Raw genomic sequence first — 22,974 nt, forward strand, 5'->3', positions numbered from 1 at the left:
TCCGGTGTCTGATGTGTGTGGTCTGAAGTTCTGTACAGTGGACAAAATGTAGAGACGTCATCAGGCCTGCTACGCTGAGACATCAGATCTCAAATACAAAGGGAGAATGATGGAGGAGGAAGCTGATTGCCCTCGCTTCCATTATTGCTTTCAGATGCACTCATGGACCCAATATTGGCCACATGGTCTGCTGCTATTATCGATATGCCATTGTTCATAAGTGTGATAAAAAGTCGAGAATTTTCAATATTTCTCACTTTTTCCCAATATTTTCCATCATTAGCAACATGGATTTGAAAGGCCAGCTTGCTTCATCTTATGCAATATTCAGCTCCAAAGATTAGTTTTTACTGTTGAGTTGAGGCTGAGGAAACCATTTAGGTATATTGAAGCACAAAGGAATGACTTTAGGGATTTCATTCTGCAATACTATAAAAATCCAATTGCAATGGCAATTCTGCACTAAATCTAGCATGTTAGTGTTTTTTATGATTTTTCTGTGTTCAAAACACTAAAATAATAACCACAGGAGAACTAAATCAGGGCTACTGTGTTGATTTCTATGTACATGACAGCTGCAGGAACATACGTGTAGAGATTGGCTTGAGGCTTGGACCAAACAAAGGAGACATGGAAGTAAAATGGGGAAATTAATGTACTCTTTTCGCTATTATTTTAAAATATTGGGAATTTTGTTTCAGATGAATGGGTAATGTACAGAAAAATCTGCAATAATGAAGGTGTGTTGTGGATTTTGAGTTACCATTAAACTCAATGGGAAAATCTGCCACAGATCTGTGACCAGTCCACAAAATTAACTGTCATGCTGCAGAATTAAAAATTCAAACCACAGGTCCATTTCTGTACTAAAATATGCTCATAGCACATGGCGGTAATTTTTTTTTACTCTTAAACTACAACTATACAACTTTACAACTTTTAATCAGGCATTTGGATAACATAGAGCTAGAAGTATAAATGGTGTCTAAGTGTGTCTGATTTGCTCTTTCAAACTACAGCTGCTCCATCGCTTCTTCATAGATTTCTATGGTCAGCAGGTGTAACTTCATCTCTCAGTGAAATGATAGGGATTGTGCACAAACTGCATTTTTGAAGCATTTTTCCTGCCCGTTTTTTATGTGAAAAAAAATGCAGCATTTTGCTCTGCCACAAAAGTGAATACGATTTCTGAAATCTCATGCACATGCTGCTTACTTTTTCCTTGCAGATTTGAAGAAGTTTCAGCTGTGCAGCTTGTTAATCATTCCAGCATTTTTGTAGTATTTTTCACTCATTCAAATAAATTATATCTAAAACACATGCAAAAAGGTGTATTTTACAGAGCATTTTTTTCTGCCAAGAAACATGCTTTTGGTGCAGAACTGTCTGCTGAAAATGCACATACCCATAAGGCCCTTTTACATTTAGCGATGCACCAGCGATCCCGACCAGCGATATGACGCGGTCAGGATCACTGGTGCATCGCTAAATGATCGCTAGTGAGCTGCCACACAGGCAGATCTCACAGCGATCCAGCAGCGATACAGCGGACGATACTTACTTCTCAGACTCGGCGATGAAGACGTCCTCCCGCCCGCCTCCACACGTCGCTCGTCGGCGCCACAGGAAGCCCAGCAGGAAGCGCCCGACGAGAAATGGAGCCGGCCGATCTCGCGCGATCAGCGATGGACAGCGGGGGAGCCGGTCGGAGGTAAGTATCACACACAGCGATATCACAAAATCGGTGACGTTATAGCGATATTGCTAGCGATATCGCTATGTGTAAAACCTCCTATAATCTGTTTTTATCTTTGCCACTCTAAGGGATCTTAGCGGTGAACTGAGAGTGAGCGATCAGTGAAGGAGGCTGGTGGTACGAAAGAAGTGAAAAAAGCCATTTTTCTATAGTAAAATACAGTATCGGACTGGGATGCCAAGGGCCCACCAGTAACATTGACTTTAGGGGGCTCACTTTTCACTTGCATACAAATATTACACTATCCACATTCACAAATTTACCTATATCTCTATATAATAATAAGCTGGGTAGTTTGGTTAATGAATGATGAAATGATGTTTTTTACTGTATAGAAAAAAAACACAAAAATTGAGCTTGGTCTAAGTTGGTATACATGCAACACATAAACGCATGTTCACATTGGCCATAAAGCATACAAAACCTACAAGAGACAAAATGAGCAAAAACCCTGCAGTAACTAAATAAGTAAAACGCAAAAGTGCATTTAAATAAGGCTAATTTCACATTAGCGTTCATTTTGCGCAGCACATCGTGCGCAATAGAAACGCATGCAAAAAAAGCATCATGCATTTTTGCATGCGTTTGCGTTTTTTATGCACATTCGTTCTCTAGGGGTTAAAACCAGTGTCTACACATTTTTACGCCAAAAACACATGCGCACGAAAATGCAGACAAACGCATTTCCATACGCACGCCTGCGTTCCAATAGACTGTAATGCGTTATTTTGTCGCATTCAGTGCGCAAGCGTTTTTTTGTCGCCTTTCGGCGGACCCAAAAATGCAACAGGTTGCATCTGGCGCACCTAGGCGCAGACCCTGAAAAAAATGCATGAGCACGAAAACGCATATGAACGCATGCAAACGCAAGACCATGCGTACGCCATGTTAAACATAGGTACACATGATGAATGTGCATGGATGCGCACAATGCGCTGCGCAAAAAAAGCTAATGTGAAACCAGCCTAACACAGAGTTCTTAGTAATACTGTTTTTTCTGTACAGAGTGAATCAAGTGAATTATGCCAAGTACTGTGTGGCACCTGAGGGTTCAGTCACCACAGAGGTACTGCACCTCCCCCTAGGTGTGGTACCCTATTCTCAGGTAAGGAGGAGCACCACCAAGGACTCTAACACCTGCACCCAACACACACTAAAGAAGTAGGGAGCCCTGGACGTACCCTACTGGAGGATGGTCTCATTCCAGGCTGGGTAGTTAAGGTCCGCCTCCTGGCTTGGTATGGCGGCAAAGGAAAAAGGCACCACCCCCGGAGGAGGGCGGAGAAAGATCCGGCAGCGGGAAAGAAAGCAGAAGAGAAGCGTGAGCACCAGGAGGATGCCATGATGAACGGTGGATGGTGGCCTGTCGGGCACGGGTGGAAGTGGAAGGCTCACCCGGCCAGGAAGATAGAGGCTCTACCCGGTCACCTGCAACTGACCTGGCGCACCTGGAAGGAGAGATGGAGGGGCTGACATGCCTCTTCTTGAGAACGCAGCTGGCTTTAGTTACCCAGTGGAAGGAGACGGTGTTGGAGAGAGCCACTGGGCCCCAGGTACCCACGCCATCGGTACCCTCTACCCTGGAATCTGCAGCTGATTACACCAGAGGAGCAGGTACAGATGCTGTCCCTGGGGAAGAGGAGACCCTGCTGGGACCCCTAGAACCACCGCCAATCCCTAGACCCAGCCAGATGATGCTTGATGTAGCCTAGAACCAGATGACAGACCCCAGGGGTGGGCTGCTAGAACCAGTAAGGCTCGAGCACCTACTCCCGGTAGTGCGCCGCCGACAGGAGGTGATCCCATGGGAGAACAAGGGGTCAGATCTAATAGGATTCCCAGTGGACGAGGAGGATTTTTTTCCACCAGCAGACCCGCTGGGAGGCAATGGAGGCTAGAAACATGCAGGCCAAAGCCCAGGCCCGCAAAATGTGAATGGTGGGCCAAAACCTGCTGAGTTGTGGTACAGTGGTGAGCTTCAACCAGGACAGAGGTTGGGGGTTCATCTGAGAACCAGGCAAATTGAAAGACCTATTTGTCAACCGGCGGGATGTCCCATCTCATCAAGGGATACCGCAATCTTTTCCCAGGAGAATGGGTGTCTTTCACCCGGCACTATGGTTAAAGAGGGTGGTACGCCCTCCGTGTCAAGCGGATACCTGAGGAACTGCTAGTGAGGAATGAAAACCTGGAAGCTGTAGTACTCCCGTCAGCCACCACAACAGCAGCAACAGGTTCACAAACAGAACACATCCCGGCTGCAGCAGTAAGCGAGTCACCCGTTGTGGCCAATTAGCAGGACGCTTCTTCCCAGTCCAGAAGATGCACAACACAGCAGGAGTAAACTAGAACAGAAACATGGTACTGTAAATAGTTAAAAAGTTAAAGGGGTTGTCCGGGCATTTCACATAATCTCAGTACATATCTGTGCTGCAGAATTATGACAATAAGTAATTTACTTTCTGTCACTAGTTTGCACGGTTTTCTAGATATTCTGAACAGAATGTCCAGGGAGCGTGTGTTATGGCATTGAAATGAGAACTAGTCGTAACCTCCTACTCTACTCCAAACATGCCGTCTATAGCAACAACCCCACCCTCCATAGCTACAGGCCCTCCCCGTCCACATGAAGCAGCCCTCATCACACAGTAACGAATTCTTCCCCTCCAGCAGCCTCAGTGCAGAGAGCTGCTCCTCTCCCAGACACACAGAGTTATCTATATCTATGGAAAGTGAAACCAGTGAGGAGGAGGGAAAATCGTCCTGTATTCTAATCTGCACAGGGGATGGCAGTCACTGATGTAATCTGCTGTGTGACAAAACCTCTGCTGTGTGAATGAGGCAGCTCTATGTCACTGATGTCTTCACACAGCAGCAGATTTGGTGCAGTGTATGTGTGAAGTTCCACCAAACTCCCAGCAAGCTCCAGTGACCAGCACCACCCACAGCCCACTTATTGCTGGCAGTAAACTGCACCAGCGCTCATCTTTATCATCATTCCAGCATTGGAAAGAACACAGCAGTGATCCTGTATTTGCGAAAGCAGCACAATGCATACATACACCCCCCAACACTTCACACTGTTACAGCTGCTGATTGGACAAGCTGCTCCCATTAATATTTGTGTCATTAGAGACACAGTGCTCACACATACACTGCACCAAATCTGCTGCTGTGTGAAGACATCAGTGACACAGAGCTGTCTCATTCACACAGCAGAGGCTTTGTCACACAACAGATTACATCAGTGACTGCCATCCCCTGTGCAGATTAGAATACAGGACGATTTTCCCTCCTCCTCACTGGTTTCACTTTCCATAGATATAGGTAACTCTGTGTGTCTGGGGGAGGAGCAGCTCTCTGCATTGAGGCTGCTGGAGGGGAAGAATTTGTTACTATGTGATGAGGGCTGCTTCATGTGGACGGGTAGGGCCTGTAGCTATGGAGGGTGGGGTTGTTGCTATAGAGGTCATGTTTGGAGTAGAGTAGGAGGTTACGACTAGTTCTCATTTCAATGCCATAACACCCCCCCCTTGGACGTTCTGTTCAGAATACTAATAGATCACAGACTGAATATGAGTCATCAGTGTGATGCAGCAGCAAAAAAGACAAATGCAATTCTAGGATGTATTAACAGAAACATACAGTCTATATCATGTGAAGTCATTATTTCCTCTACTCCTCTTTGGTCAGAACTCATCTGGAATATTGTGTCCAATTTTGGGCAACACATTTTAAAAAAGACATCAACAAACTGGAGCAAGTTCAGAAAAGAGCGACCAGAATGGTGACCGGTCTGCAAACTCTGTCTTATGAGGAAAGGTTGCAGGATTTGGGAATATTTAGTTTGCAAAAGAGAAGACTGAGAGGAGACTTAATAGCTGTCTACAAATATCTAAAGGGCTGTCACATTGTAGAAGGATCATCTTTATTCTCATTTGCACAAGGAAAGACTAGAAGCAATGGGATGAAACTGAATGGGAGGAGACACAGATTAGATATTAGAAAAAACTTTTTGACAGTTAGTGATCAATGAGTGGAACAGGCTGCCACGAGAAGTGGTGAGTTCTCCTTCAATGGAAGACTTCAAACAGAGGCTGGACAGACATCTGACTGGGATGATTTAGCGAATCCTGCTTTGAGCAGGGGGTTGGACCAGATGGCCCAGGAGGTCCCTTCCAACTCTACGATTCTATGATTCTATGAATATCTAGAAAACCATGCAAACTAGTGACAGAAAGTAAATTACTTATTGTCATAATTCTGCAGCCCAGATATGTACTGAGATTATGTGAAAAGCCCGGACAACCCCTTTAAAGTTAACCCAGTAGGGTTTTGCCAAAGTTTGCACAAGTTTGCCAGTTATACAAACTGTGAGATCATGAACAATGTTTGGTCCAAAAACTTTATTTGTAAATAGTTAGGGCCTCCTTAGGTACTTCCTCTTAGTTTTACATGTAACCTTTAAAAGTGAAGGTTTATTCGCCCTAATTGCCCACAAAACAAAAACTTGTTTGGTGTGGCTGAAGATGTGGTCCCAGAAGGAGACCAGCCATGCCTTGGAGCCCGCCCAAGGCCTACGTTGGAGGTTTGGAATGGGTCCTCCCTTTTGCACTTAGGACACAAAAAGAACACCCCGGATGGGGATTGCACTATAGAACTACCTTGGTTTTGACAGGAGTTTACTTGCACTTAAAATGTTTTATTGTAAAATCAAAAAACTTTAAATGTTTTATAGGAGGTAATATAAATGTGAAGTAATATATCTATTGTAAGGAGTAACTTTATAACTTAGTAGTAGCTGTTATGCAACATTAAAGAACAAGTGCCTCCCATAAAGGGAAGTTGCGTTTAATATTATTTATCTGTCATGATTAGAGTTGAGCAAAACGGGTCGAAAAATTTCAAAAGTCGCCGACTTTTGGCAAAGTCGGGTTTCATGAAACGAAACCCGACCCTAGGATGAGGTCGGCCACGAGGTCGGCGACTTACGCGCCAAAGTCGCGTTTCAAAAGTTTGTTTTGCGCTCTTTTTCAGCCAATCAGGATCCACGGACACTGTGGGCAACGTGATGACATAGGCAGGGGTCACCACCATCTTTCAGAAGGGCATGCAAGTGATTGGCTTGCTTTGGTGGGCGTCACAGGGGTTATAAAAGGGCGTGCACGCCGACCGCCATCTTACTTCTGCCAATCTTAGCATAGGGAGAGGTTGCTGATTCTGTAGGGAGAGCGTTAGGCAGGGAAGAAGAAAAAAAAACTGCTTCTGCTGCTAGCGATTTTGCCTGTACAACACACCAGTCACTGTGTGTGCAGTGGAAGGGGAGGCTATATTGTGGTGGATCAGCGGTGTTGGTTGTTAGGCTGCCTTCTAAGGCTTCCTGACAGCTGCATTGCTGTTTACCCACTGCTCTGCAAACTGCTTTTTTAAAAGCAATCCCAATTTTTTTTTTTGTCCTGCTGAGGTACTGAGCGTGCATTTTTTCACACCATACAGCGCCAGTGGGCCTCACACAATCCAAAAGTGTCCAGTGTCCACTAGTGTCTACAGAAATTCAAAATCTCCCTTATCCTGTAGTCACTTTTTTCACACCTGTGCCATCAAGCCTGTGACATAGCGCTCTGATATTCAGTGGGCCTCACACAATCCAAAAGTGTCCAGTGTCCACTAGTGTGTGCAGAATTTCAAAATTTCCCTTATCCTGTAGTCACTTTTTTCACACCTGTGCCATCGAGCCTGTGACATAGCGCTCTGATATTCAGTGGGCCTCACACAATCCAAAAGTGTCCAGTGTCCACTAGTGTCTGCAGAAATTCAAAATCTCCCTTATCCTGTAGTCACTTTTTACACACCTGTGCCATCGAGCCTGTGACATAGCGCTCTGATATTCAGTAGGCCTCACACAATCCAAAAGTGTCCAGTGTCCACTAGTGTCTGCAGATATTCAAAATCTCCCTTATCCTGTAGTCACTTTTTTCACACCTGTGCCATCGAGCCTGTGACATAGCGCTCTGATATTCAGTGGGCCTCACACAATCCAAAAGTGTCCAGTGTCCACTAGTGTCTGCAGAAATTCAAAATCTCCCTTATCCTGTAGCCACTTTTTTCACACCTGTGCCATCGAGCCTGTGACATAGCGCTCTGATATTCAGTGGGCCTCACACAATCCAAAAGTGTCCAGTGTCCACTAGTGTCTGCAGAAATTCAAAATCTCCCTTATCCTGTAGTCACTTTTTTCACACCTGTGCCATCGAGCCTGTGACATAGCGCTCTGATATTCAGTAGGCCTCACACAATCCAAAAGTGTCCAGTGTCCACTAGTGTCTGCAGATATTCAAAATCTCCCTTATCCTGTAGTCACTTTTTTCACACCTGTGCCATCGAGCCTGTGACATAGCGCTCTGATATTCAGTGGGCCTCACACAATCCAAAAGTGTCCAGTGTCCACTAGTGTCTGCAGAAATTCAAAATCTCCCTTATCCTGTAGCCACTTTTTTCACACCTGTGCCATCGAGCCTGTGACATAGCGCTCTGATATTCAGTGGGCCTCACACAATCCAAAAGTGTCCAGTGTCCACTAGTGTCTGCAGAAATTCAAAATCTCCCTTATCCTGTAGTCACTTTTTTCACACCTGTGCCATCGAGCCTGTGACATAGCGCTCTGATATTCAGTGGGCCTCACATAATCCAAAGTGTCCAGTGTCCACTAGTGTGTGCAGAAATTCAAAATTTCCCTTATCCTGTAGTCACTTTTTTCACACCTGTGCCATCGAGCCTGTGACATAGCGCTCTGATATTCAGTGGGCCTCACACAATCCAAAAGTGTCCAGTGTCCACTAGTGTCTGCAGAAATTCAAAATCTCCCTTATCCTGTAGTCACTTTTTTCACACCTGTGCCATCGAGCCTGTGACATAGCGCTCTGATATTCAGTGGGCCTCACACAATCCAAAAGTGTCCAGTGTCCACTAGTGTCTGCAGAAATTCAAAATCTCTCTTATCCTGTAGTCACTTTTTTCACACCTGATGCCATCGAGCCTGTGACATAGCGCTTTGATATTCAGTGGGCCTCACACAATCCAAAAGTGGCCAGTGTCCACAAGTGTCTGCAGAAATTCAAAATCTCCCCTGTCCTATAGACACCTTGTACCTTGTTTTACATTACTATATAGTTTGTTGGATTTTGTCTACATTTCTACCAAAAATGAAGAAGGCTGGTGGAAGAGGCCGTGGAATTGGGCGGGGGTTGGCAGCTGGTAATGATGGTGTTGGTGGTGGATCTGATGGTAGTGGCAAAAGCAAAATAGGACCGAATGCAGGAGGTGTTGAGCCTGAGTCATCGTCTGGCTCCACAAGGCCTCGAAGGCTTAGTTTTCTAGGAGTTGGCAAACCGCTTTTAAAGCCAGAGCTTCAGGAAAAAGTTTTGTCTTACATTGCTGACTCAGCCTCCAGCTCTATCGCCTCCTCTTCTGAAGTTGTAAAAAATAAAAGCACTGAGTCGTCATTGGAGGCTCATGTTCATGAACCACACCTTTCCTTGTGTCCTTCACCCCAACCAAGATTGAAGGATGACATAGGCCATACTACTGATTACTCCATGGAGCTGTTTTCACATACCATGCCTGGATTATCAAGTGAAATGGTGAATTACCCAGGCCAAGATGAATCTGACATGGAGTGCACTGATGCACAGCCGCTGATAGATGATTCTGCTGGTACATTCACTCAGAGCACTACATTGTCCTCGCAGTGTACAGAGACAGATTCTGACCCTGATGAGACTCAGGTGCCCCTTCCCGCACACTATACCACCATACACGGTGACACAGAGGAAGGTGCACATGACATTAAAGAGGAGGTGATGGATGACCCAGTTGTTGACCCAGATTGGCATCCATTGGGGGAAGAGGGTGCTGCTTCCAATAGCTCAGATGAGGAGGAGCATCCACAGCAGACATCGACATCGCAACAGCTGTTATCTGGCAGGCCCGGAGCACTCCAAAGACAGGTTCCAAAAATCAAAAGAGTTGCTGGACAGCTTGTCCAGAGGGTCAAAAGATCACAGCATGCTAGGCCGCAAAATGTCTGCCAAAGTAGGAAGAGTGCAGTGTGGCACTTTTTTGAACAAAATCCTCATGATCAGGCCAAGGTTATCTGTAAGAAGTGCGCAAAGACCTTTAGCCGAGGGAAAAATCTGAATAATTTGAATACCAGTTGCATGCTTAGACATTTGACCAGCATGCACTTGCAAGCGTGGACACAACACCAAACCTCAAGTGCCACATGTGCAACTGATCACAAAGAAGGTAGTCAACAACGCTACATTGTTTCCCCCACTGTAAGCCCACCGGTTAGCACAGCAGCAAATGTTGAGGTGTTGTTGCAATGCCACAGCAGTCAGGGAATCCCACTGTTATATCAACGAAATACTGAATCTAGGCCATCAGAAAGAACACCAACTCCATCACCATCATCAACCCTCTCTCAGTCCGCCCTGTCCACCGCTACTTCCACCATATGCAGCTCTCAAGTCCAGCTCACCCTCCCAGACACTATGAGTAGGTCAAGAAAGTACTCAGTCTCTCATCCGCGTACACTGGGTTTGAACGCCCACATTGCCAAACTAATCTCGTTTGAGATGATGCCCTATCGGTTGTTGGAAAGCGCAGCTTTCCGCGAACTCATGGCCTATGCAGTACCACGCTATGACCTACCCAGTCGCCACTTCTTCTCTCGCAAAGCCATCCCAGCCCTCCACCATCATGTAAAAGACCGCATTGTCCATGCACTCAAGCAGTCAGTGAGTGGAAAGGTGCACCTCACAACTGATGCATGGTCCAGTCGGCATGGCCAGGGCCGTTACGTGTCCATCACTGCACACTGGGTTAATGTGGTGGATGCAGGGTCCACAGGGGACAGCGGTGGTGGGACAGTGCTGCCTAGCCCACGGTATAGGAGACAGTTGGCTGTAGGCGTTCGACCCTCCTCCTCCTCCTCCTCCTCCAGAAGCGAAAGCTCGTCCACAGAGCGCAGTCGTACGAGCACTCCATCTGCAGCTGCCACTGTTGCACACGAGGTGTCCCCCTATCGAGCAGCTAGTGGAAAGCGTCAGCAGGCTGTGTTGCAGATGATGTGTTTGGGCGACAGACACAACGCCGAGGTGCTGGCCGAGTACTTGAAGCGACAAACTGAGTCATGGCTGGGCAGTGTACATCTTGAGGCAGGCAAGGTAGTTAGTGATAACGGCTGTAATTTTGTGGCAGCCATAGCCCTTTCAAAACTTAGCCACATACCTTGCTTGGCTCACACCTTGAACCTGTTGGTGCAGTGCTTCCTCAAAAATTATCCAGAGTTAACAGCCCTGCTCCAGAAGGTGAGAAGACTGTGCGCGCACATCCGCCGGTCGCCTGTACACTCCGTTCGTATGCAGAAGCTGCAACGATTGCTCCACCTTCCCAACCACCGCCTCATTATCGACATTGCAACAAGGTGGAACTCCACCCTGCACATGGTGGAGCGGCTGTGCGAGCAGAGGCAGGCCATAATGCATTTGTGGGAGGATACACGGCCAGGCACTTTGAGAGCAGACATGGAGTTGACAGGTGTGCAGTGGTCGAAGCTGAAAGACCTCTGTAAAGTCCTTCAGTGTTTTGAGGAATGCACACGGCTGGTAAGCGCAGACGACGCCATCCTAAGCATGAGCATCCCACTTATGCGTCTGCTCATGCAAACTTTGACGCACCTTAAGGAGCAGGCGTCTGCAGCCAATGTTGATGAGGAGCAAGAGGAGGAGGGAATCCTTGATGACATTCAGCCATTGTCTGCTCAGGGACCTCTCCTGGACGAGGTGGAGGAAGAATAGGAGGAGGAGGATGATGATGGGGATGATTACTTAGGGGAGGAGGATGCATCTCGTGGGGCAAGTGAAAATGTTGGCGTGGCAAGGTCTGGTACAGGGTTTGTGCGTGACTGGAGGGATGTGGATTTGCCAGAAAGTGCTCCTCCACCCAGCACTCGCAGTGCATCATTGACACCGGGAACATTGGCCCACATGTCAGATTATGCCTTGCAGATCCTAAAAAGGGACCCCCGCATTGCTAAAATGATGAACGATGATGACTACTGGTTGGCCAGCATCCTGGATCCACGCTATAAAGGCAAATTACAAAACATCATGCCACAGGAGAACCTTGACCTAATATTGACTAATAAGCAAGCAACTCTGGTAAATCGGTTGCTTGAGGCATTCCCAGCACACAGCAGCGGTGATGGTTCGCACACGAGCCGTACGGGCAGGCGGCAGCTTGGCAGAGGTGTTCATGGTGCACACAGCAGAAGTGGCGTTGGAGACAGGGGTTTCATGACAATGTTGTGGACTGATTTTTCACAGACCGCTCACACAACTGGTAATACTGCATCGATGGAAAGTGACAGGAGACAGCAGTTGTCAACTATGGTTACAAACTACTTTTCCTCCCATATCGATGTTCTCCCACACAGGTCATTCCCCTTTGACTATTGGGCCGCTAAACTGGACACCTGGCCTGAATTGGCACAATATGCCTTACAGGAGCTCGCTTGCCCAGCTGCAAGTGTGCTATTGGAAAGAGTCTTCAGTGCAGCTGGATCAATCCTGACAGAAAAAAGGACCCGTCTGTCAACCCAAAATGTGGATGATCTAACCTTCATTAAAATGAACCATGCATGGGTTTCCAAGGATTTTGTCCCACCTTCCCCTGATGACACATAGGGTGACAGAAAAATGGCTTGCTTTGGTCCACCTCTTCCTGGGACTTGACCTATTTCGCCTTTTGCATCAGCTGAATGTCCAACATCAACATATGCCACTTTCTAAAACTCCCTAACTGTGCTGCCTCCCCCCCCATGGCCGGGGTCACCACCTAGCGCACGACACCGTGCGAGTGGCGCTGCCCTGGACAGGTGGGTAGGCCGACTCTTCGGCGCGGGCACTGGCACAGGGTCCCTCATAGTGCAATCAAGTGTCTCTGACGGTGGTGGTGCACACCCGCCGTCAGACACACCGCCGTACTATGAGGGGCCCAGTGCCAGTACCGATGCCCATGAGTGGGCCCCCCTTGCTTGGGCAGGGCCCCAGCATTTGCAATCTTTACCTCTCCCTGCTCCTCCGCTGTGTAGTCTGGGCCGTCAAATCCATACTGTGCCTGACACCGTCTGAGCCTGCCTCCTGATGTATAGACATATATTTTGAATGTGTACGCTATCCATACATGTTATCCGGGGATACGGTACCCTTTCTCACCTTTGTGCAATCACGTGCAATCCATACTGGGCCTAACACCGTCTGAGCCTGCCTCCTGATGTATAGACATATATTTTGAATGTGTACGCTATCCATACATGTTATCCGGGGATACGGTACCCTTTCTCACCTTTGTGCAATCACGTGCAAGCCATACTGGGCCTAACACCGTCTGAGCCTGCCTCCTGATGTATAGACATATATTTTGAATGTGTACGCTATCCATACATGTTATCCGGGGATACGGTACCCTTTCTCACCTTTGTGCAATCACGTGCAATCCATACTGGGCCTAACACCGTCTGAGCCTGCCTCCTGATGTATAGACATATATTTTGAATGTGTACGCTATCCATACATGTTATCCTGGGATACGGTACCCTTTCTCACCTTTGTGCAAGCACGTGCAATCCATACTGGGCCTAACACCGTCTGAGCCTGCCTCCTGATGTATAGACATATATTTTGAATGTGTACGCTATCCATACATGTTATCCGGGGATACGGTACCCTTTCTCACCTTTGTGCAATCACGTGCAATCCATACTGGGCCTAACACCGTCTGAGCCTGCCTCCTGATGTATAGACATATTTTGAATGTGTACGCTATCCATACATGTTATCCGGGGATACGGTACCCTTTCTCACCTTTGTGCAATCACATGCAAGCCATACTGGGCCTAACACCGTCTGAGCCTGCCTCCTGATGTATAGACATATATTTTGAATGTGTACGCTATCCATACATGTTATCCTGGGATACGGTACCCTTTCTCACCTTTGTGCAATCACGTGCAATCCATACTGGGCCTAACACCGTCTGAGCCTGCCTCCTGATGTATAGACATATATTTTGAATGTGTACGCTATCCATACATGTTATCCGGGGATACGGTACCCTTTCTCACCTTTGTGCATTCACGTGTAATCCATACTGGGCGTGAGAACGGCTGGCGAGCTTTTAAGCAAGCTACAGCACCTGTGGTTTGCACACGTAAGTTTTTCATTTTTTCAGGAATGACGGTTAGGCCTAATTCCGGAACTGCGGTTGACCTGCACTTACTGGGAAATCATCGTTCACGGGTAATAATTGTAATCAGTGATCCCCATCACTAACGTTGTTCAACGGGTTATCTGCACCTGTAAGCGACAAACGCTGGCCTTTTCAGTGTAGCGCACATGCAGCCACGGACATGTAAGGGCATGACACACCAGTTATTGGCCAATCTCATGTGCCAGAGCCTCACGTGTCCCTCTAGTAAGCCGGACTCGGACAGCGGGGAATGACGGAGTCTCGTTCGTTAACGGAATTAAGCTTGCAATGTGTGCATCTGTTCTGTAGCTGGCATGGTTGAGGTTTCCCAGGTGGAGTCGAATTTAACCGTAAGCTCCACTCCTGGTGGTGCCCTTCTGGGCATTCCTTTAAGGTTCAGCTTTGCAACCATACTGCCCACGTAAAACAAACACTTTGCCTTCATGAACGCTGTTTGGAGGGTTATGACTCGTGGGAATAACGACGCCCAATCAGTTAACCTGCTAGAGAGATCCTTCGTTGCTCCCAAGCATGACATCACACTCCCTAGGAGGAAGGTAATGCCACTGTGGCGACCGTACTCCTGGGGGCGACACAAGTGCACTGATGCCCAGCCACTGCTCGATGAATCTGCTGGTACATTGACCCAGACCACTACATTCTCCTCGCACGCTACACGGCCTGAATCTGACCCTGATGAAACTCAGGTTACCCTTCCCATATACAGTTCCATCTTACACGGTGACAAAGAGGAAGCTGCAGATGAAAGTGCAGGTTCGACCCACTCGCCATCAGACACACCACCGTACTATCAGGGGCCCTGTGCCAGTGCCATCACCAACGAGTGGGCCCCCCCTGCTTGCTCAGGATCACAGCACTTGCAAGGTTGAAATACTGTGCAGTGAGATGGAAGATGGGGACGACGAGGAGTCCAGACTAGTACAGGGATTCCCTAGCGAGGAGACTTATTTGATTGTTTTCAATGTTGGGACAGCAATTTTTGGGGAGCACTATACTCTGGAGAATGATAGATGGGGCCCACCATACACTGGAACATTCCAAAGGTGGACATCAGACACTGGAGCAGCATTTACAGGGCCCATTATACACTAGAGCATTAGAAATGGGGCCCATTATGTTTGGAGCATTATTTGGGCCCATAAGACAGTGGAGCTTCATCCATGGGGACCAAGATATACTGTAGCATTATGTGGAGCTCATCATATACTGTTTCAAACATTATATGGGACCAATGATTCTGTATGGAGAAATAGATGGGCCTCGTCATGAGATGTAAAAAGTGAAGTATTTTTCATTGTACTATACCGCTATTTCTCTGCCGTATCGGAGCATGATGAGTTGTGGTATGTGTTAAAGGGGCGCTCTTTGGCCCAGGGCACATGAAAACCTGGAGCCAGCCCTACCCCCCCACAACTTTAGCCAAATAACCCCCATTTTTCAGTGCGTAACTTGTATTATGAAGTTAATTAAGGTTGACAAGCTTAAGTAATCAGAATTGATGCTTTTGGCATTCAAATGGGCACTGTAGGTGTGTTTCCTGTCCTCCTCTCACTGCCGACTTTTATTCCCCATTGACTTACATTGGGTTTCGTGTTTCGGGACGACCCCGACTTTTCCCTGTAATCGGTCTATCTTGCTCGACCCGACTTTTGGAAAAGTCGGGTTTCACGAAACGAAACTCGACCCTAAAAAACCAAAAGTCGCTCAACTCTAGTCATGATGCATCATCATCATTAAAAAAATCTGTATGTTCTTTTAATACATGTTTGCTCTGTTCCAGCCCACATGCTGTGTTTAACGGGGGGATATGGTGCCCCTGAGGGTTCAGTCACCACATAGGTACTGCACCTCACCCAGAGGTGTGGTACCCCATTCTCAGGTAAGGAGGGAGCACCACCCAGGACTCTAACACCTGCACCCAACACACTACAGAAGCAGGGCACCCTGGTCGTAACCTACGACAGGATGGTCTCATCCCTGGTTGGGTAGTAAAGGGGTTGGGAGGTGGTTGGAGTTGGTAGGAAGAGAGCAGGAGAAGAGAGTGCAGTCAGGAGGAGGAAGGAAAAGAGGAGAGACATGTGTGAAGCAGCTCCCTGTCAGGAGCAGCTGCAGAAGGAGGGAAAGAGACAGAAAGAAGCTCCCAGAGAGCAGAAGGGGTCTTGGGGGCACGGGATGTGCAAGAGCCACCCGTGGGGCTCGATCCAAGATTGGAGAGAGCAGGTTGCACGGGAGTACCGGCCCCTAGTGGAGAAATCATCAGACTCAACTAGCAAGCCGGAGGCAGAGGCACCTGTAGGTGTTTCAGCCACAAGCCACAGTTATCTTTTCTGTAAAGGCAGCCATAAGGGAGCAAGGGGACGCAGAGGATGCTACCCAACAAGGTCCATGGCTGCTGGCCTGGGACACTGACTCTGAGGTGTTGGGCAGGAGAAGCGGACAGCCAACACAGTGAGACGGCCAGGAGAGGCATACACTGAAGGAAGTCCTGGGAAGGTGCATCCTGATCTACCAGGGAGTTTGCTGGACCCCTCACCTGGAGGACGCAGTGCCAAGCGGGCATATGTGCATGCCAGAACAGTGAGTAAACCTTTGGAACTGCATCCAACTGTGTCCTCTAATTATTCCTGCGTCATCTGCCCTGCACCACATCCAACAACATCACTTTTATCATCTACATTCCAAGCTGCCCTGGGACAAAGCTCTTCCTGTGGAGAGCTGTACCAACTCTGCTGCATTACCATCAGTCCCAGAGGATCTGCTCTGCAGCACTGGTCACCTCTGACCAGAAACCACAGGTGGCGTCAAGAACACTTATTATAAACTTTAATTCCCTTGTTAATATTCCCCTTTTATTGGATGCCCAGGGCCACGAACCGGGTCACTGCTGCTGTGACACTGCCCCTTTAAGAAGCGGCCCGGTACCGAGTATCCCCACTGTGCTGGTGGGAGCTCCAACTGTCCTTACAGTGGGATTGGGGGCCAAGATCTGCACAGAGGCCCACCAGGAGATTCCCTTGTTACCGTATTGGCCAGTCCGAGTCTGGTAAAATATATTACAAAGATTTTGTTACAACTTGTACTAATTAAATATGGAATAATTGACAAAAGGTTTACTTTTTAAAAGAGAATGTCCACAATTATTTTATTTTATTATTCCTATACTTCTGAACAAACTTTGTAAATACTTTTTCTTTAAAAAGTCTTACTGCTTTAATATACATCCTCTCTGCACGCTTATGTGCCCCCTTTTCTATCAGTTCTCTTCTCCTCACTATGCAAATTGCCTCTTCAGAAAGAAAGAGGACTTATACTCTACAGCGCCACCTATTGGTAGTAGCGAACCTTACTTCTTAGACCCTTCTCCTCACTAACATCCATTGCACATCTCATATTTTGTGTCTGCAATCATTGACGCCATTATTCTCTATAGTTTATCATTTACTTTGCCTTGTCATTATGATCTTCTATTGGCAATTCCAATGCATATCAGAAAGCTTTACGGAATTCTTCCAGATCAACCAGAGACAGTGTTTGGCTCTAAACAGATGTCAGTGCTTAATAGATTATCCCGGCCGGTGCCAGTCTTTAAGATTTATGGTAATTCTGCCTTATGCTGTCCAATCAATTGCCAAGTGTGTACTGTAACTTATCTTAGAAAGCAGTGGATTTTGTGTGCTACTGGGTTTCCTACAATAGTTTTATAATTTTTAGATTTTCAGAAATGATTTACAGTTATCTTATTTCACGTATTATTAAAATTGTAAAATTTATTTTTGTCGTTATATTATATAAAATATTTTTAATAAATGGAAGTCAACCCTGCCACATACACTTATAATGTCTAGAGAACCGACATCTAGGTACAGAGTGCAGCATGGAGTATTCTGGATGGATTCCAGAGAACATAATGGTACAGCAATTAAAGGACGTTCAGAGTTTTGCTTTCATTTGGGTTGAGCTGGCACTGGGAAATTTAACTTTATCATAAAAAGTTTACAAACTAATGTCTGATAGTAAATTACCCAAAAGATTAAATACACTTTAGTAAGTAATTATCTGATTCTATTCATAAATGCATAATTCATAATATTCATAATATCTATTCTATTCATAAATGCATCTGTAGGTTTTAGAATACTTTGAGTAGGAAATAACCATTTCAAAGGATTAATTTCTAGGGAAGGTGGGGTGAAGAACATGAATCTGACCAACTGTATTTGTAACCTAGTTGACATTATTTCAATTATTCCTAGGCCAGCCAACCTTATGACATTGGGTAAAAAAAGATAACATAATTTAGCTTGGTATACAATTTCAAACTATAAAAATCAGTGAGCAAAAAAGTTAAAATGTGCCTTCACTTGGGTTTTCTAGGGAAATTCATTACACTCTGCAAATTGAATGTCTCTTATTATCTTCTGTGGTCTCTTCAGAGGCTAAAGCATAAACATAATGTGTAAAAAATAAAAAAAATACTTATACTCATCTCTACAGCTTCTCCACTGCTCACTGCCCCCTTTTGGTTCTTGTGCAATGTCCTCTTTACTCTAAGCTTGGACTTCTGGCTCTGATGAGACTTGAGACGACTCTGCATAAATGCAATAAGGTCACAATGTCAAGACGTTATGATATGACCTTCCGCTCACATGCAGGATTGATCCTGTGCCTCATTAGAGCCGAAACACTGGGACTGGCGTGAAGATACCCGGAAATTCAACACTAGGTGGCAGTGATAAGAAGATGCGCCAAGGACCGGAAGGGTGATGATGAGGAGCCAAGGGGCTAAGGAGCTACAAAGTTGATCAATAAGGTGAGTATAAGCATTTTTTGCATCTTTTAACCTTTAATGGATCTTTATAGTTCAGCAAAATGGTAACTGGTGACCACAATTTTGCTCGATGTGCTAGATGAAAGTTACTTAAAAAATCCACATTTTGGCGAATGAAGACAAGTAGAAATCAATTCCACTTGAATATATTCACTTTTTTCTAGTTGTGGCCAAGAGTTTTGAGGCCGACAGAGTTTAGTTTTCAAAAAGCTTGCTGCTTCAGTCTTTATAGATCTTTGAGTCAGATTTTTCTATGGTCACTGAAGTACAATAGCATTTCAAAAGTTTTCTTAACTTTTATTAACTAATACATCAAGTTTTATGTAAGACTCACAAAACAGAATTCTTGGTAGCTCACCTTTTCTTCTCTGGATAATCATCCTTTTAGATGTGCCAATCTGAAGGGGGCTTCATCAAAGAGAAAACTTTTCAAGAATTACAGGGATTGGACTGCAGAGGACTGTGGTAAAGTTATTTTCTCTGATGAAATCCACTGCAGACACGATTATCTGGAAGAGTAATTGTCCTGAGAAGATAATGTGAGTATGATCATAAGTTCTGTGTTATGCCAACATACATATGTAGGATTTGCTTTTCATCCAAGGGAATGGGCTTACCCATAATTCTGCCTAAAATAACTGCCATGATTAAAGAATGTTGGCCAAACTTCTCCGAAGAGCAACTTTTCCCACTCATCCAGGACCAATTTAGTGATGATGAACAATGCTTTTTCCAGCATGAAGTGTCAGTTTCAAAACTTTTGGCTATGACTGTAGAGTACACGTAGGGAACCATTTTTACCAACAAATAGCATTAAATTTAAAAAAATACCATTGTTTGCACCCAACGTTCCTATGCAGATTGTGCCTACAAACAAAATTTCTGAGACACAGAAAAAACACACAGTATGACAAACGTGCATGAATACTCTGTTGTAAAATATATGTAACAGTAAGCAGCAAGTGCTGGTAAAAGATGATAACAAAAACATGGTATTTAGTTGATACGTTTTTTGCAAAAAATGTATACGAAGCCACTTCACCATGTCACGGTATACCCTTCTCAAAGCAGTCCTATCTAATGTATCTAAACCTGATCATGTGAATAATACCTACATGAGCAGGATTCAGAAAGGTGCTGCCCGGGAAGGGCACGCTGGGCAAAATGGCTTTATGTGCATGTTCCACAAGAGAGAGGCGGGGATCTCCAAAAGCTTGCTCATGTAGGTATTGTTCACATGATAAGGTTGAAATACATTAGATAGGACTGCTCCAAGAAGGGTATACCGTGACGTGGTGGACTGGCTTCCTATACATTTTTTGCAAAAACGTATCATCTAAATACCCTGTTTTTGCTTTCTTTTACCAGCACTTGCTGCTTACTGTATATTTTACAACACAGTATTCATGCACGTTTGTCCTACTGTGTGTTTTTTCTGTGTCTCAGTCTTTGGGTGGTGTGAACATTGTTTTACTGACATGTTCATTTTTGTGCATGTCCCATGTGTTTTTAATCAAAATTTCTGTAAGGTAGTGTTGCAGTCATGTTTACTTTGCACTTCCTTTGCCATCTTTTCTTGTTAGCCTACAAACTGAAGTATGTTTAGAAAAGCAGGGAATTAAAACATTTCCTCTGATCCCTGTTATTTAATAAACATTTATTAAGCACTTTTTTTTACAAGAATGAATGTGACGTCAGCGACTCCTATCTTAAATTGCATGTAGCTGTGCAAAATATTTGTTACATGTACTCTTTTAACAAAAAGATGATAGGGCAGGAGGTTCGTGGCCAACTGCAACTTTTCCAGATTCATTAAGATTATTATTATGAGTTGGAGCAAAATCCACTTCAATTTATAGCTGGAATACATTTATAATTCTGATGCAAAATGATTACATTTCCTGGGTTCGGCAGCTTCAAAAGGAGGTGAACCATCCAGCTTGTCTTCAGTGCACAGTCCAAAAATGCTTAATCTTTGATCACTTGTGGTTGTATTAATGCCTATGGCATAGGCAGCTAATACAGTTGTCCTCAAAAGTTTGCATACCCCGGCAGAATTTTTCCTTTCTTGGCCTTTTTTCAGAGAATATGAATGACAACACCAAAACTTTTTCTCCACTCTGATTAGCGGTGGGGTGAAGCCAGTTATTGTCAAACTACTGTGTTTTCTCTTTTTAAATTATAATGACAACCCAAAACATCCAAATGGCCCTGATGAAAAATTTACATACCCAATTTCTTAATACCGTGTATTGCCCCTCTAACATCAATGGCAGCTTGAAGTCTTTTGTAGTAGTGGAGGTTCTTTATTTTATCAGATGGTAAACTCTTCTTAGCAAAAAGCCTCCAGTTCCTATAATTTCCTGGGCTGTCTAGCATGAACTGCGTGCTTGAGATCTCCCCAGAGTGGCTCAATGATATTGAGGTCAGGAGACTGAGATGGCCACTACAGAACCTTCACTTTGTTCCGCTGTAGCCAATGACAGGTCGACTTGGCCTTGTGTTTTGGATCGTTCTCATGTTGCATCTTCCAAATATGTCTCATGTGCAACTTCTGGGTTGATGATTGCAAATTTGCCTCCAGTATTTGCTGATAATGTGCTGCATTCATCTTTCCTTCAATGCTGACCAAGTTTCATGTGCCTTTATAGCTTACGCATTCCCAAAACATCAGCAATCCACCTCTGTGCTTTACAGTAGGAATGATATTCCTTTCATCATAGGCCGTGTTGACCTCTCTCCAAATGTAACTTTTATGGTTGTGGCCAAAAAGTTCAATTTTGGTCTTATCACTCCAAATTACCTTGTTCCAGAAGTTTTGAGGCTTGTCTCTGTGCTGTTTTGCATATTGTAGGTGAGATACTTTGTGGCATTTGCGCAGTAATGGCTTTCTTCTGGCTACTTGACCATGCAGCCCATTTTTCTTTAAGTGCCTCCTTTTCATGCATCTTGAAAAAGCCACACTGCTAGTTTTCAGACAGTCTAGTATTTCAGCTGAAGTTATTAGTGGGTTTTTCTTTGCATCCTGAACAATTTTCCTGGCAGTTGTGGACAAAATTTTTATTGGTCTACTTGACCGTGGTTTTGTTTTTACAGAGCCCCTGATTTTCCATTTGTTAATCACAGTTTGAACGCTGCTGACTTGCATTATCAATTCCTTGGATATCTTTTTGTATCCCTTTCCTGTTTTATACAGTTCAACTACCTTTTCCCCTAGATCCATTGACAATTCTTTTGTTTTCCCTGTGACTCACAATCCAGAAATGTCAGTGGCTGGATGAAAGATACAAGACTTTTTCTGGATCCCGGAAACTCCCTCAGCTTTTATGCACACACATTAATTACAAGCAAACAGGTCACAGGTGAGGATGTTACCTTTAGTAGCCAGTTAAACCCCTTTGTGTCAACTTCTGTGCATGTTATCAGGCCAAAATCACTAGGGTATGTAAACTCTTGATCAGGGTCATTTGGATGTTTTGGGTTGTCATTTTGATTTAAAAAGAGAAAACACAGTAGTTTGACAATAAATGTCTTCACCCAACTGCTAACCATGAGTGGAGAAAAAGTTTTAGTGTTATCATTCATATTCTCTGAAAAAAAAGTCAAGAAAGCAAAAATTCTGCTGGGGAATGTAAACTTTTGAGCCCAACTGTACATCTAGAAAGGCACTCTCAATGCTGAGAATTATATAGAGGTTTTAGGAAAACATATGATCCCATTCAGACAGCGTCTATTTCAGGGAAGGCTTTGCATATTTCTGCAAAACAACACTAAACCACATACTGCATCCATCACAACAACATGGCCTTGCAAAAGAAGAGGTCAAGTGATGAACTATACACCTGCAGTCCAAATCTTTCAGCAATAGAAAATATATTGGCCCATTATTAAATGAAAAGTCTGGCAAAGGAGACTCTAGACTGTTGAGCAGCTAGAATCCTACATCAGACAAGAATGAGACAATATTATTCTTCCAAAACTTGAACAATTGGTCTCCTCACTTTCCAGACATTTACAAATTATTGGAAAAAGAAGGGATGATAAACAAATGCAGACA

At 45.0% G+C, this 22,974-nt stretch overlaps 1 protein-coding gene across 2 annotated transcripts in view; it reads right to left on the bottom strand.

The window, feature by feature from the left end:
* Window positions 1-22,974, bottom strand: part of BANK1 (B cell scaffold protein with ankyrin repeats 1) — a 1,011,739-nt gene that overhangs the window by 281,766 nt on the left and 706,999 nt on the right. The window lies entirely within an intron of this gene.

Source organism: Dendrobates tinctorius, unplaced genomic scaffold, assembly GCF_039654945.1.
Source record: "Dendrobates tinctorius isolate UK_male_01 unplaced genomic scaffold, ASM3965494v1 ptg000011l, whole genome shotgun sequence".
In the NCBI taxonomy this organism is placed as follows: Eukaryota; Metazoa; Chordata; class Amphibia; order Anura; family Dendrobatidae; genus Dendrobates; species Dendrobates tinctorius.